The 14,423-nt window shown below is 44.3% G+C and overlaps 1 non-coding gene across 1 annotated transcript; it reads right to left on the bottom strand.

The window, feature by feature from the left end:
- Positions 1 to 8,217: 8,217 nt before the first annotated feature.
- On the bottom strand, positions 8,218 to 8,289 carry trnae-cuc (transfer RNA glutamic acid (anticodon CUC)). The gene has a single exon. It is a non-coding gene; the product is annotated as a tRNA-Glu (tRNA).
- Positions 8,290 to 14,423: the final 6,134 nt, after the last annotated feature.

Raw genomic sequence — 14,423 nt, 5'->3', positions numbered from 1 at the left:
CTCCTCTTCCTGACATTCCTCACACAGTCCTGTCTGGCGTTTCCCTATCAATTTCAGTGTTTGGTTTAGTGCACAATGCCCCAGCCTTAACCTAGACCACAGAATTTCCTCTCTTCTGTATCTACTACCTACCCTAGTACCTGCAACACTTTTTTGTATTTGATATAAATGCCTCCCTTTCCCCTCCCTGTCCCATCTTTCTTGCCACATTTGGTTATTTTTTTTCACAGATTACACATTTGACCTCTGCTTTACTGATACTAATGTGCATTTCTATATTTTCTTTCTTTATTGCCCTCTTTGCCAACTCATCCAACCTTTCATTCCCCTTCACCCCTACATGAGCTGGAACCCATAGAAATTTAACCTGATCTCCCTAATTTGCAACTCTTGTGACTGACTGAAGGACTTCATGAAGTACATCTTGCCGGCTGTTTGAGTTAAAAGATCTTAAACTTGCTAGAACTGAGGCTGAATCTGACCATATCAACGCTTTGACTAGTCTAGCTTTCTCCACCCAAGGCAACGCAACCAACACTGCCATCATCTCCACTGTATACACCGCTAACTTATCAGATATTCTTCTGCTGATTGCAATTGCTTTTGCTGGTATATCCACCCCAAACCCTGTCATTCCTGTTTCAGGTTCCTTAGCATCATCCATATAAATCTGAGTATAACCACTATACTTTTCCATCACATGATAGTTAAATGCACTTACCAAATCAGTTTCATATTTTCCTTTCCTTTTTACCTCTAACAAATGCCAGTCTACGTCAGGCCATACCAGCTTCCATGGAGCTACAACCGGATAAACTACTGAAGGACTTATCCTTAGATCAAACACTCCACATGATCTAGCAATATCATTCCTTACCCGACTAAAGTTTTCCCTCTAAAACCTCCCATTTTCCCAGGACTCCTGCAACATTCCTTTAGCAGGGTGAGAATCATTGTGTCCCTGCAAATTAGCCCAGTAGTTTGCCATCAATTGCATCCTTCTTAATTCCAAAGGCATTACTCCCATTTCTACCTGCAGGGCTGATACTGGTGATGTTTTAAAAGCCCCACTTTACACTCTCAAAGCCTGAGCCTGAATCACATCCAGTTTCCTTATAAGAGACCTTGCTGCTGATCCATATGCTACACTTCCATAATCCAACACAGATCTTACTAAAGCCACACACATTCTCTTCAATGCTGAACAACTTGCTCCCCATTCCCTACCAGTCAAACATCTCATCATATTTATTAATTTTTTACATTTCTCCTCAACTTTTCTGATATGATTTGCTCATGTTAATCGTGAATCAAATATAACTCCCAGAAATTTAAATGATCCAACCCTTTCCAATTCAATCCCATGCATCCTTAACTTCTTCCCTACCTCAATTCTTTTCCTGGTGAAAAATACAGTTTGAGTTTTTTCTACTGAAAATCTACATCCCCAATCATAACCTCACTCTACCACTTCATCAATTGGTCCTTGTAGTTTCCTGATAATATGCTCCATGTTCCTGCCTCTTTTCCACAACGCCCCATAATCCGCAAACAGTGACCTACCTATATCCACTGGTACCTTTGTGAAGACATCATTGATCATAATGATGAAAAGTAACGGGCTAATCACACTACCCTGAGGTGTGCCATTTCTTACTATGTACTGTTTTGATAATTCTGATCCAATCCAAACTTGAATTTTCCTACCAAACAAAAAATCTTTAATCCAATTAAAAACTCTCCTCCCAACCCCCATTTTGTGCAGTTTAATTAATAATCCTTCCCTCCACATCATATCATAGGCTTTTTCAATGTCAAAAAGCACTGCAGCTACTGATTCTTTATTTGCCTGGGCCTTTCTTATTTCAGTCTCTAACCTTATCACTGAGTCCATGGAATTCCTTCCCTTCCTAAAACCACTCTGATAACTTACCAGCATTCCTCGCTTCTCAAGATCATACGATAACCTGTCTGTTATCATCCTTTCCATTACCTTACATATATTTGATGTTAGTGCTATTGGCCTGTAGCTAGTGGGTTTTGACGGATCCTTGCCAGGTTTCCTTATTGGAATTACTACTGCTTCTTTCCATGCACTTGGTAATCTTCCCTCCTCCCACACTCTGTTGTAAAAATGCAGTAACTTCAAGAGCGCTCCTCCTCCTCCTAGATTTTTTTAGCATAAAATAGCATATTAGATCTTTCCCTGGGGAGGTTGGTCTCGATCTCTTTATTGCTCTCACCATTTCTGCCAAAGTAAATGGATCATCAATTATATCATCTGTTTCTTCCCTCCTGTTTAACACACCTGGGTATTGACTCATTGTTCTTTCCCTTCTCCTTCTCCCTTCTTCAGACAAATTTTCTGAACTATGTATCTTTACAAATGACTTGGCCATGATCTCAGCCTTATCCCTGCTGGAGACTGCTTTTTCCTCCTCAGATATCATTACTGGATATTCCCATTCCCTTCTATCTCCCCCATCCTCTTAATCATTCCCCATACCTCTCCCACAGGCGATGTTCTTCCTATTTTGTTGCAAAAACTCCTCCAACTTGCCCTTTTAGCTTGACGTATAGTTCCTCTCACCACTGCCTGTGCCTTCTTATATTGAATCAAATGCTGCATATTATGGGTTCTTTTAACTAGCCTGAATGCTCTGTTTCTGTTTTTTACAGCCTGACAACATTCTTCTGTCCACCATGGTACCAGTTTTCTATTCATCCTATTTTTACTCCTGGGTATAGATCCTTCCGCTGCCATAATAATTGCTGAAGTCACCTGACTCTTTAATTCATCTATATTTCCAGAAATGTCAATCTTTGTCAATGCTTCTTCACTTAACTTCTGGAACTTACCCCAATCTGCTTTTCCAAACACCCACTTTGGGATTCCACCACCTGGTCTTACTTCAACACTTTCACCCACTGAACATAAAACTGGGTAGTGATCACTGCCTACCGTTGAAGCAGTCCAAACTCCCCAGATACTAATGCCAGCCAAGACATTAGACACTTACGTAATATCTAATACTGGCTCAGTTCCTGCTGTTGTGTTTATCCTTGTTCCTCTGCCATCATTCATACACACCAACTCCCTTTGTTCCATCAAATCTTCAATTACCTTTCCGTTTGAATCTGATCCCCCCATATTGTGCTGTGAGCATTGAAATCTGCACACCACACTACTTTATGTCTGTTTTGTCCTTGTATCCTTAATAGGCTGTCCAAATCCAACCTTTTACATGGATTGTAGTAGTTAATTATAACCACTCCCTCCCTTGTCTCCCACATTTCCACCACTATGTGTTCCTGATTATCTCCTTTTTCCAGTACTCTATATGGTATACCTTGCTTGATTAACATAGCACAACCCTCTCCTCCCCCTATATTTCTATCTTTCCTTATCATTGTATATCCATATACCACAAATTCTAAAACTGCTTTCAACCAGGTTTCCTGGATGCACACTACATCCGGTTTTACAACCATTTTTCTTAATAAAGTGCTTGAACTCCTGGCCATTGGCCAGTAAGCTCCTTATATTCCATTGCAAAAGAATCACCATAATGAGTATTAACCAACCTATGACACTTCCTGGCTTGACTGATTAGTGAGGTTCTCCTTTACTTCTTCCCATGTCAGTCCTACTAACCCTAAATGGTTTACTGCTGCTTTGACCACCAGCTGAATTTTGTCACTTTTTGACTTTACCTCAGCCGTACTATTAATCATTCCTGCAATGAATGTTACCAGAGCCTACATAAATCCTGTCATTTACTCTTCGCTGCATCTCTTGCATCCCTATTGCTCTCTGGTCATTAGGAGCATTATTCTGTTCTCTTGACATTCTTACAGCTTCTGCATAAGTGATCTTTCTTTTCACTCTTATTTCTTGAATTTTATTCTCCCGTCTCTTAACCTCACACCCACTATACGCCACATTATGAGCTCCTCCACAATTACAGCATTTTGGTTGCACTCCTGTTCCACACTTTCCATATTCATGATCATCCCCACATCTAGCACCTCCTCTGCCTTTTACTGTTTTTAGCTATGTGTCCAAACCTTTGACAATTATAGCACCTCAATGGCTTTGGCACATATACCCTTACTGGGTAACTCATGAAACCCAGGAACACTTTCCTTGCCATTCTTTCTTCTTCAAATTCAATCAATACTGTTACACTTTCCTTTTTCATTCCCTCCTTTGTTGTTTTCAGTCTTAGAACCTTAATTACTTTCCCCCCTTTGATATTCCTCTTCAACTCCTCCATGTTTATACTCATTGGTGCACCCGTGATCACTCCTTTATAACCACCATTTCGTGCTCCCACCCTCCCTGTATATTCCACCTTGCATTTTCCTATCTCTTTTAGCTTGAGTGCTTTCTCAAGTTGTTCCTCATTTGCACATTTTACCAATAGATTGCCATCATTAAGGACTTTTGCAAATACTATTTCCCCTGTCTCATTTGCCAGAATTGTTAGCACAAACGGGTTAATTTTCTTCATGTGTCCTTGCGCCTTCTCATTAAACCTAATTATGACAACACCTTCTCTCTGAACTTGTTCATCTTCCTCACTTTCAGAACTCTCTCCACTGTCATTTCTTATTCTTTTATTCCCTTTGTCTTGGTTTTCATTCATCCGTCCACTCACTATCTCCTCATTCCCTTTATTTCTCCCTTCACAATAATCCATTTCTCCCCAGTTGCCTACCTCTGATCCCAAATCCCTATCCCGCTCCTTCTCCACTCTCTTTCCCTCAACGTTCCAAACCACATTCATGCATGCACCAGCCCTTCACTTCCACCCAGCGCGCACGATTACCGCCTGCTCCACACTCTCCGTCCAGCCATCAACCCCGTCTGTTGTCACAGACGCGGTTTAACGGCCGCGCACGCGATCGTCATCAGTCAACCGTCGTCAAATGACGTATAAGATGGCCTTCCTCGATCCAGTTGGTGTGACAAGATCTTACGTGTTAAACAATGGCGAAAAGGGTTTCACCGAGGGGTTGTTACCTGCCGCAGATCCCGCCTTCTTCTGACTTCCAAAAGTCCGTCCAAACCTGAACAAATCAAATCAAATTGCTTTACTTGTTTGTTTATTTATTCTTACTTATTTTTTATCATTATTATACACCTATAATTATTTCTCTACTAGGTTATGTATCGCATTGAACTGCTGCTGCTAAGTTAACGAATTTCACATCACATGCCTTAGATAACAAACCTGATTCTTATTCTGATTCTGATTCTGAATGTCCTGTTTTTTTAAAATTATTTCGACATACCTCTGAGGGAAGTTGGGAGCGTTGTCGGCGCGACGTAGTAAAGGCGGAGGACAAGAGTTTATCTCTTCTCACCTAGGGAGAAGGAAAAAGCATTGGTGAAGGACATGGACTTTCTGTTGACCGTCAACTGTGGCGTGGGCATTACTATTGAGAGCAGGTTTGATCCAGCCGAGATCTTATTGAATATCAGGCCGGACAGGAGAAAGCAAGTAGTTTGCTCCTCATTCCGTTGTCTGTTTCTTTTTACAGAAAATAAATAACAGACCCTACTTGGACCGGCACGCTACATCAGTGGATGTAATAGGGACCTGTGCTTGGAGCTCTGTTGTTCCCGATCTTTGCCATCAGTTTGGCCGAGGAAGCATTTTAAAGTCTGAAAATGGCACAAAATTTGTAGCTAACATTTGTTAATGATGCAGAGTTGTTACTTTATGTTCTGCGTACTGTCTAAACCTACGTGTCTGTTATGATGCTGCTGACATTTCTGGCAAGAGGGGTCAAAGTTGACGTGGACAAGCTGCGTGGGAACTGGAGTCCAATGTGGGAAACGAGAGGGCACACGGTTCTGCAGAAGAGACATCGCTAGTCTGTTTAAATGGTGAGGGAGTAGGGTGCAGTGAATAGTCAGGAAGATCAAAGGTAAATGCAAGAGTTACCATGATCTCGCACGATTTTGTCGAGCTTTATTGAGACTGCTGCTGGGACATTGTGCGAAGTCCTGCTCACCCGGTTTAATAAAGGTCATGTAATGCAAAGAACAAACTGTCAGAACAGGGGAGAGCGGGTCAGGCAGCATCTGTGGATGGAAATGGATCGTACTCATTTCAGGTCGGCGCACTGTAGGTGGTCAGTATGGGAGGGGGTTTGTGGAGCAGGAGTTGTGAAGAAACTGGCGAGTGTAAGTAGGGAGGTGTAGCAGGCAGCTGGATACTGGAGACTTCTGGTGTGCCACAGAGTTCGGGAGCGGGACATTAGTTATTCGTTACGTATAGACCGACGGGGATACGGAAACGGTTGTCGTGGGTGATGAGACAGACCAGGGAATAGGCAGGGTTTGTTTCACTCCGTGGCCGCCCGGATGTGGAGGACTCCTTGAAATCCCATTTATAACAAGCAGCGCCAGATAATTGGAGCATTTGAGAATATTGCATGACATGAGTACAATTTATATATTGAAAGGACAGCAGTCAAATTCCCGCTTATTATCTGAGGTTTGCACAGTTTTCAGCGCTGAACAAAATTGTTTCCAGTGGTGGAAATTCCCGAGAAGCAGTGTGCAACACATTTTACATAGATCTGTGGTCTGTTCCGACGTGTTATCGCAATAATAAATATCTGGTCTTGGGACCAATGGTGAAAATGGTTTCTGAAAATATGTTTCTGATCTTTCGACACTGAAATGGGACGGGACCTTTGATAAACATAAAGAAGGTTGGAAGGTGTATGGTCATGCAGGTTTTGAAAGAAATAAACCGGCAGACTATTATTCAGACGAGGAGAGAATTCAAAATGCAGAGATGCAAAGGGTCTTGGGAGTCCTTGTGCAGGATACCCTAAAGGTTAACCTTCAGATTGAGTCGATGGTGAAGAAGGCAAATGCTGTGTTGGCACTCGTTTCTAGAGATATAGAATATAAAAGCACGGATGAGATGTTGCGGCTCTATAAGGCACTCGTGAGACCACACTTGGATTATTGTGTGTAGTCTTGGGCTCCTTATTTTAGAAACGATATACTGACATTGGAGAGTGTTCAGAGAAGATACATGAGAATGATTCCAGGAATGAAAGGGTTACTGTATGAGGAAAGTCTGGCAGCTCTTGGGCTGTATTCCCAAGAATTCAGGAGAATGAGGGGGGGGGGGGGGGATCTCATAGAAACATTCCAAATGTTAAAAGATCTGAACAGAATAGATATGGCAAAGTTATTTCCCATGGTTGGGAAGTCTAGGACAAGAGGGACAACTTCAAGATTGAAGGACGTCCTTTTAGAACAGATGCGGAGAAATTATTTTAGTCAGAGGGTGGTAAATCTGTGGAATTTGTTGCCACGAGTGACCGTGGAGGCCAAGTCATTGGGTGCATTTAAGGCAAAGATAGATACGTTCTTGATTAGCATCAAAGGATATGGGGTGAAGGCAGTGGAGTAGGGATGACTGGAAGAATTGGAACAGTCCATGATTGAATGGCGGAACAGACTCGATAGGCCGAATGGCCTGTTTCTGCTGCTATATCTTATAGACTTATGGACAACTTCAAAGGGAAAAAAAATGGTGTATGGAAACGTCCTTGACGACTGGGGTAATATATTCTAACACGAGGATAGCTAGAGACATTAACACGCAAAATGCTGGAGCAGTGCAGGACAGGCAGCATCTATGGAGGGAAATGAACACGCAACGAGTCAGGTAGAAACTCTCAATAAAAAAAAAGCATCCAATGTAGTCTTCTGTAACTGAAAACTTAATCCGAAGAAACACCCCTTCACCTTATGCGGCACAACTACGTTAGTTCTGCATTATTATCAGCAGAACGACAGACACTCGTCTAACTGACCTAAAAAAACTCACGAAGTTGTAACAAGCTTCCCTGTATTTGTATTTTGTCGCCTTTTCCTCGTTGTCTACATATGCTGCCACTTGCAGTGATCTTTAAATGTACAAAAGTTCAAAAGTAAATTTATCATGAAAGTGCATACTTTTCACCATATTTCAGCCTGATTCATTTTCTTGCGGACATTCAGAGTAAATGCAAAGAAAAAAAAAGACTGAAGCAATGAATGAGCATCAGCAACAGTTTTAACATAATTGAAATCTGTCGTCAGGTTCGTGGTCTTGTGGCAGCAGGTCATTGTAATACCTAGCAATAAATACTATAAAGCACAGTAAAAAGGACTATAAATTTCATAAAAATAAAATCTAATTCCCTGACCGGGAATCGAACCCGGGCCGCGGCGGTGAGAGCGCCGAATCCTAACCACTAGACCACCAGGGAAGCTGTTATACGCTTTTGAAGAAAGTGATGACTAATCGAAAGAAAGCTGTGCGAGCACAATAAGAAGTTTGTAGCAGCACAATAGCCGGTAAAGAAGCAGTAAATGTTGCGTGCGTGAGTTGTGAGATTCTTAAGACTGCAACTATACGTTATGAAGTCAATTCATCGCTGAAGTGAGCGGTTATCCCACTCTGGGTCAGCAGCCTGATGGTTGAGAGGAAATGACTGTTTTACTGGCCCCAGTCGTGGGCGACCTGTAGCTTCTGCCCCCCACCCCCAATTCCTGATAGCAGCAGCGATAAGAAAGTATGGTCTGAACGGTGGGGTCTGCTGAATGACTGATGCTGTTTCATAAGTCAGCGCTCCTAGTAGACGTACTCTCTGGAGGGAAGAGAATTAGCTGTGATGAAATGGCCCGCTTCCCTTACTTTTGCTTTCAGGGTCATGGTGTAACAGGCCGTGATGCAATACTCTATATATTCGCCACCGCACATCCATAGAAGTTAGATCAAAAGCCGAACATTCGTAAGTCAGGAGGGGAACTGGCGGGCGTGTCTCCTTTGTAATGGCACCTTCGTGCTAGGTCCAGTAGAGATGCTCTGATAATGATAACTTTAAACTCTCCACTTCTGGTACTCTAATGCGAACTAGTTCATGCACCTCCGGTTTCTCCCTCCTGAGGTCAATAATCAGCTCTTTAGTGCTGTGAAAGTGAATGAGAGGTTGTTGTGTTGGAGCGATCAGGTTTATTATCACCGGCATGTGTCGTGCAATTTGTTAAATTAGCAGCAGCAGTTTAATACAAGAAGAAGAAAATAATAATCAATCAATAACTTACAGTATACGTATATTGAATATTGAATAGCTTACACATTGTTGCAAAAAACCAGAAATAATATATCGTAAAAAAGTCAGGTAGCATTCACGTTTCCATTTAGGACATGAGGGGATGAAGTTGTTCCTGAATCGCTGAGTGTGTGTCTTCAGGCTTCTGTACCTCCTACCTGATGGTAACAGTGAGAAAAGGGCATGCCCTGAGCGCTAGAGGTCTTTAATAATGGACACTGCCTTACTGACAATCCACTCCTTGAAGATGTCCTGTAGGCTAACACCCAAAGTGGAGCCGACTAAATTTACGACCCTCTGCAGCTTCGTTCGGTCCTGTGCAGTAATTTCCTCTCCCCCCCCCCCCCATTCCAGCCATTCCAGACAGTGATGCAGCCTGTCAGAATGCTCTTAGAATAGAAGTTTCTGGGTGTATTTGTTGACATTCCAAACCTCTTCAGACTCCTAATGAAGCATAGCCGCGGTCTGGCCTTATTTATAACTACATCAATATGTTGGGACCAGGTTAGGTCCTCAGAGATCTTGACACCCAGGAACAGATTCAGGCAGACTTTCAATCTCGCTGCATTTTTTTTGCTGATTCACCCCTCACCTTTGGTACAGGAAGCAATAGTGATGTCGTCAGCAAAGTTAAATGTGGCATTGGGGCATTACTCTGCCTCACTCATTGGAATAAAGCGTGCAGAGCAGTGGGCCCATCCGGCCCTTTGGTGCACCCTTGCTGATGGAGATTGTGGAGGAAATGTTCGCAGATTCAAAAGTCCAATTTAATATCAGAGAAATGTATACAATATACATCCTGAAATACTTTTTCTTCACAAACATCCACTAAAACAGCGAAGTGCCCCAAGAATCAACAGTTAAATGTAAGAACCCCAAAGTGCCCCCTCCAGCTCCCCTCCCTCCCTTCCGCACGTAAACGGCAGCCGCAATCCCCCCTCCCCCCACTGGAAAAAAGGGTACCCGCTACCGAGCAAAGACACAGACATGCAGTTACCCCAAAGACTTCGCGTTTCACCCGGTATTCGACATACTTCAGGCTCTATCCCTGGTATGGGAGAAAGTGATGACTCCATTTACCCAGCGAGCGCGGAGACATAATGAAAAACTCGCTGGGTTTCGATTATAAGAGTCCGTTATGCCGTTTTTTCTGTGCTCTGTGTCTGAAAATCGCAAAGATCCCGCGTCTTCGGGCGCACAGCAGATATACAAACTCTCCCGCCGACACCCGGGTCTCTTCTCGTGACACTGACCCTCGATCCTCCCGTCTCCAGAGCCCCGAGATCTTAGGCTTCCAGATACGAGCGAAACTTTCAGGCCGAACCCTTGGCATGCCGAACAACAACGGCTGTCCTGAAAACCCGAATACGGATCTCATTTCCGCAAAGAACCGAAGTCAGCGTGTATCTCCAGGTCAGGGTCTTCAAAGGATCCCCGGAAGGAAAAAAATAAAGATATTAAAGATGGAAACAGCAGAAAGCAAAGGAGTCGCCGTTTAGCGCCTTAATAACTTGTTTCCAGTGCGAACTGACCGGAATCTGCAAGTGAGGAAATCGAGGAATGCAGAGATATAGTCAACGATGCGCATCATTGTACCTGGATCTTCACTGTCTAGATATTCCCGGAATGACTGAATCGCCAATGAAATAGCATCTGTTGTTGACCTATCGAGACGGCAGGCAACTTGTAGCAAATGCAAGTCGCCCCTCAGTCGAGAGCTGGTAAGTTTCATCACCAGGCACTCAGAACAATCCAACACGGTGGATGGAAGCGCTTCCGGGCGCTCGTCATTGCGGTAGGTTACCACGTCCTTCCTGGGCACCGGTATGGTTGAAGCCCGCTTAACGCAGGTGGGTATTTCAATCTGTCGAGGCGAGCCGTTAGGGACATCAGTCAGCACTCCAGCACACAGGTCTTCAGTACTGGGCCAGGTACGCCGTCTAGGCCAGCAGTGTTCTGAAGGAAAGTGCTTATGTAAGGTTCAGAGACCTAAGAGACGTTCTTCCGCCGGCCTCAGAGTCTGAAACCTCCGGGTCGTTGGTGAGTGTGGAATCTTGCGAAGTTGTGTCTACGTTCCGTCGGTCAAAATAAGCGTCAGATGCATCGAGCTCATCCGCTAGATGTTGGGAATGGTCTCGGGATGGAACGAAAGGCATTCCTCGTCGTAGTGTAACAGTGGTCGGGTGTGCTGGAGACCCGGTACTCCGGCGGGCGCGCTGATGATAATTGGCTTATTTCTTTAAATAAGCCCAACAAAGATCTCTGAAATGACTTGAAAATCATCAGTGTAAGGCTGCTTTTTGTTTATCACGACACTCAATACATCGTATGCTTGCTTAATATCTGCTTTGCCAGTATGATAGGTCCGGTTAGGATCACGGAGTGAACTCTGGGTAGGTAGCAGTGTTGGTACTTAATCACTGGATGTTCCAGGTCGGGAGAACAAGGGTGCGGCAAGTCGTTTATAATGTAAGAACACTCCCCCACCACCACAACCACTTCTTGCCTTCTCCAGCGGTGGATTCAGAAGACCTTCGGCTGCTCCACTAGAACTGAGCCGTGTGTCGTGAGACAGAGAAGACATCAATCCCTCATTTCCCTCCGAACCAGCAATCTTGTACTTATTCCATTTATCAGTGCCTCTAGTAACTGTGCCTTTGTTAAAAAGATGCGGGGTAGAGGAGGCGTCATACCCCGTTGCATTAGTGTGATTTAAAGTCCTCCATACCGACCTCCTTTTCTGCAGTGGTGATGGCTGACCTCCGTCCATTGCTTAAACTTGACGCACCGGCATTCCTGACAGTCACGTCCACCTGATCCTTCAGGAGAGCGTTCACAGTGTTCGTTTAGACACGTTTCTTAAAGGAAGGTTACAGGCTGCAGGTTTCAGCAACAGTGGTCCAGGAAAAAAAATTACACCTCGACGTTTTGCGAGCTGTCGGCAATATATCACGTGTGTCGCCAGTGCCACCTTGGAGCTGTGGATTTATTCACAAACCTCAACACGTTCTATAGCGTTATCAATAATTTAAACATCCCACTCTGAGCCTACGAAATGCATCTCCTCGCACATCATGATTTAAAATGATCTGTCACAGAGTCTAACATCGCTGGAGCGAGCAAACGCTACAGGACGGGACGCGAGGGTTCGATATATCAGCATTTAGAAGGCTAAGTAAATAAAATGAAGTTCCCAGGGTAACAGAGGACATCAATATTGGTGTTGCAGTGGTCAAGGAAGAAGATTAGTTTCCAAGGTGATCTAGTCCAATTTAGAGACTGACTGAAGGAATGGCGGATTGAACTGAGCTTGACAAGGTTCTGCACTTTGTAGACTTAAGGCAGGCAAGGCCTACACAGTAAATGGCGGGACACTGCAAAGTCTTGTAGAACTGGAAGAACCAAGGCTACCAATGCATACTCGCTGGGGCTAGTTATACACGTAGACAATGCAGAGGGAGGATGTCACTAAACTGGAAAGCATGCCGAAGAAGTTTAATGAGGATGATACCAGGAGTCTGTGGCCTGAGACTATAATATGTAAGCTGAGAGGTTTCTGCCCGCTGCGGAGGACGCTGAGGGGTCACATTCACGAGGTGTATGATATCAGGAGGGGAGGCGCATAAATAGGGTGAAGATCACTGTCTTTTTGTATTGTGTGTGTGTGTGAGGGGGGGGGGGTCTAAAATGAGCGTGCACACGTTTAAAGTGAGATGGAGAAAAGGTAGAAAATGAATCTAAAGAGCAACTTCTCACAGAAGAGGGGGAGCACATGGAATGAATCGCAAGGGGATCGAGGCTAACTCGATTATATTGTGTTAAATAGAGTCAGGAAGTTGCGTGGGTTGGAAAGATTTAGCAGATGGAGTAGACAGGGTGGGCGGAACAGACTCGATAGGCCGAATGGCTTGCATACTCCTATGTGTCGTGGTTCAGGGAGATGAGCGGTAGACGTGGTCAAATGTCGACCACATGCCGGGCTTGAGTTGGGCCGAACGGCCGGTTTCCGTGCTGTATAACTCCATGTTTCCTATATGGCCAGCACAGGTGAAATATTCAAATGATTACAGTAAATTTGTGTTAAATATTAGCCGTTAAGGTCAATTATATCTGGAATGGAATCACCAGCTCTTCTAAAACAGCGATGAAGGAATGGATCTCCGTCCTCCCGCATTGATGTTGCCACAGAACCCAATTCTCATTTGCCGTCGAAAGCGAGGACTGCGCTGAGTTAAACGACAGCCTTTCTTTTACCCTTATCTATATTACGCCACGATCTGTGTGCCCTTGCCCTGGGGGAAGGAACGGGGAAAATATAATCTCCTTCGGTCTCTCCACCGGTGGAAATGGAGGATATGGGCTGTCCATTACACGCTGTTTACTTTCCAGAGGTTGAAGTGAGCGTGTGGGAAAGCGAGGGGGGGGGTGGGCTCATGGAAACGGAGAAACTTACAGAGGGCTCTGCCCTCACCGACAATACACATCGGGAAGAAATATGAGTATATTTTACAAATCCACATAACACTGCAGTGTAAGTGGAGGGACCAGGCGATGTAAAAAGTAAGAGGTGTCAGGAAGGAGGGGAAATAAGATTTCTAACACTGTTTTGATATCATTCTTGCCACTGCAGTTACTGGAGTTTTGCGCCGGGATTATTTACTGATTGCATTAATTTAAGTTCCCAGGGCCGATGTTGGAGACCACCATCCAAGAGTCTCCATCTGCAGAATGCATTGTGCTCAACTGCGAGACCCGAGTGAGCAGAGACAGAGCTATACAGTATAGAAACGACGCAGCTCAATGGTGCCGACCAAAATGTCTGCCGGAGTGTGTCCCATTTTCCTGCGCTTTTTCCCATATCCCTCCCAGAATCTTTTCTTTCCGTCGGCGTCAGTGGTTAACCTCCCTCACGTTCACTGAGTTCCACACTGCAACGGAGACTTTGATTTATGACTTGTGTCCAACAACCCTGGCGTCAGCTGTAAACCCGACTGAGGTGGACATCACTGGGGAATGCTGATTCCGGCAATATTTTCCCCTCACATTCGCTGTATTTAGTGTGGAGTTGTGAGTGCAGTGGCTGTATATCTGGACTGTTGAACGGACATTGAATCTCAAGTCCACTTCGCATCCCATCAGAGTTTTTAGTCAAATTCCGTGCAGTTATTAGATCCACTACGTATTTTAAGATCTCTGACGTTACCTGCGTCTACCAGGTTCGGTACCGTCATTTATGGAGGAAGGGTTGTCAGCCGGTGCTGCACTGGCCTCTATCTGAGTACACAAGT

Source organism: Hemitrygon akajei, unplaced genomic scaffold, assembly GCF_048418815.1.
Source record: "Hemitrygon akajei unplaced genomic scaffold, sHemAka1.3 Scf000255, whole genome shotgun sequence".
Lineage (NCBI taxonomy): Eukaryota > Metazoa > Chordata > Chondrichthyes > Myliobatiformes > Dasyatidae > Hemitrygon > Hemitrygon akajei.
The sequence above is the reverse complement of the archived record's forward strand: the minus strand, read 5'-3'. Positions and strand labels throughout refer to the sequence as shown.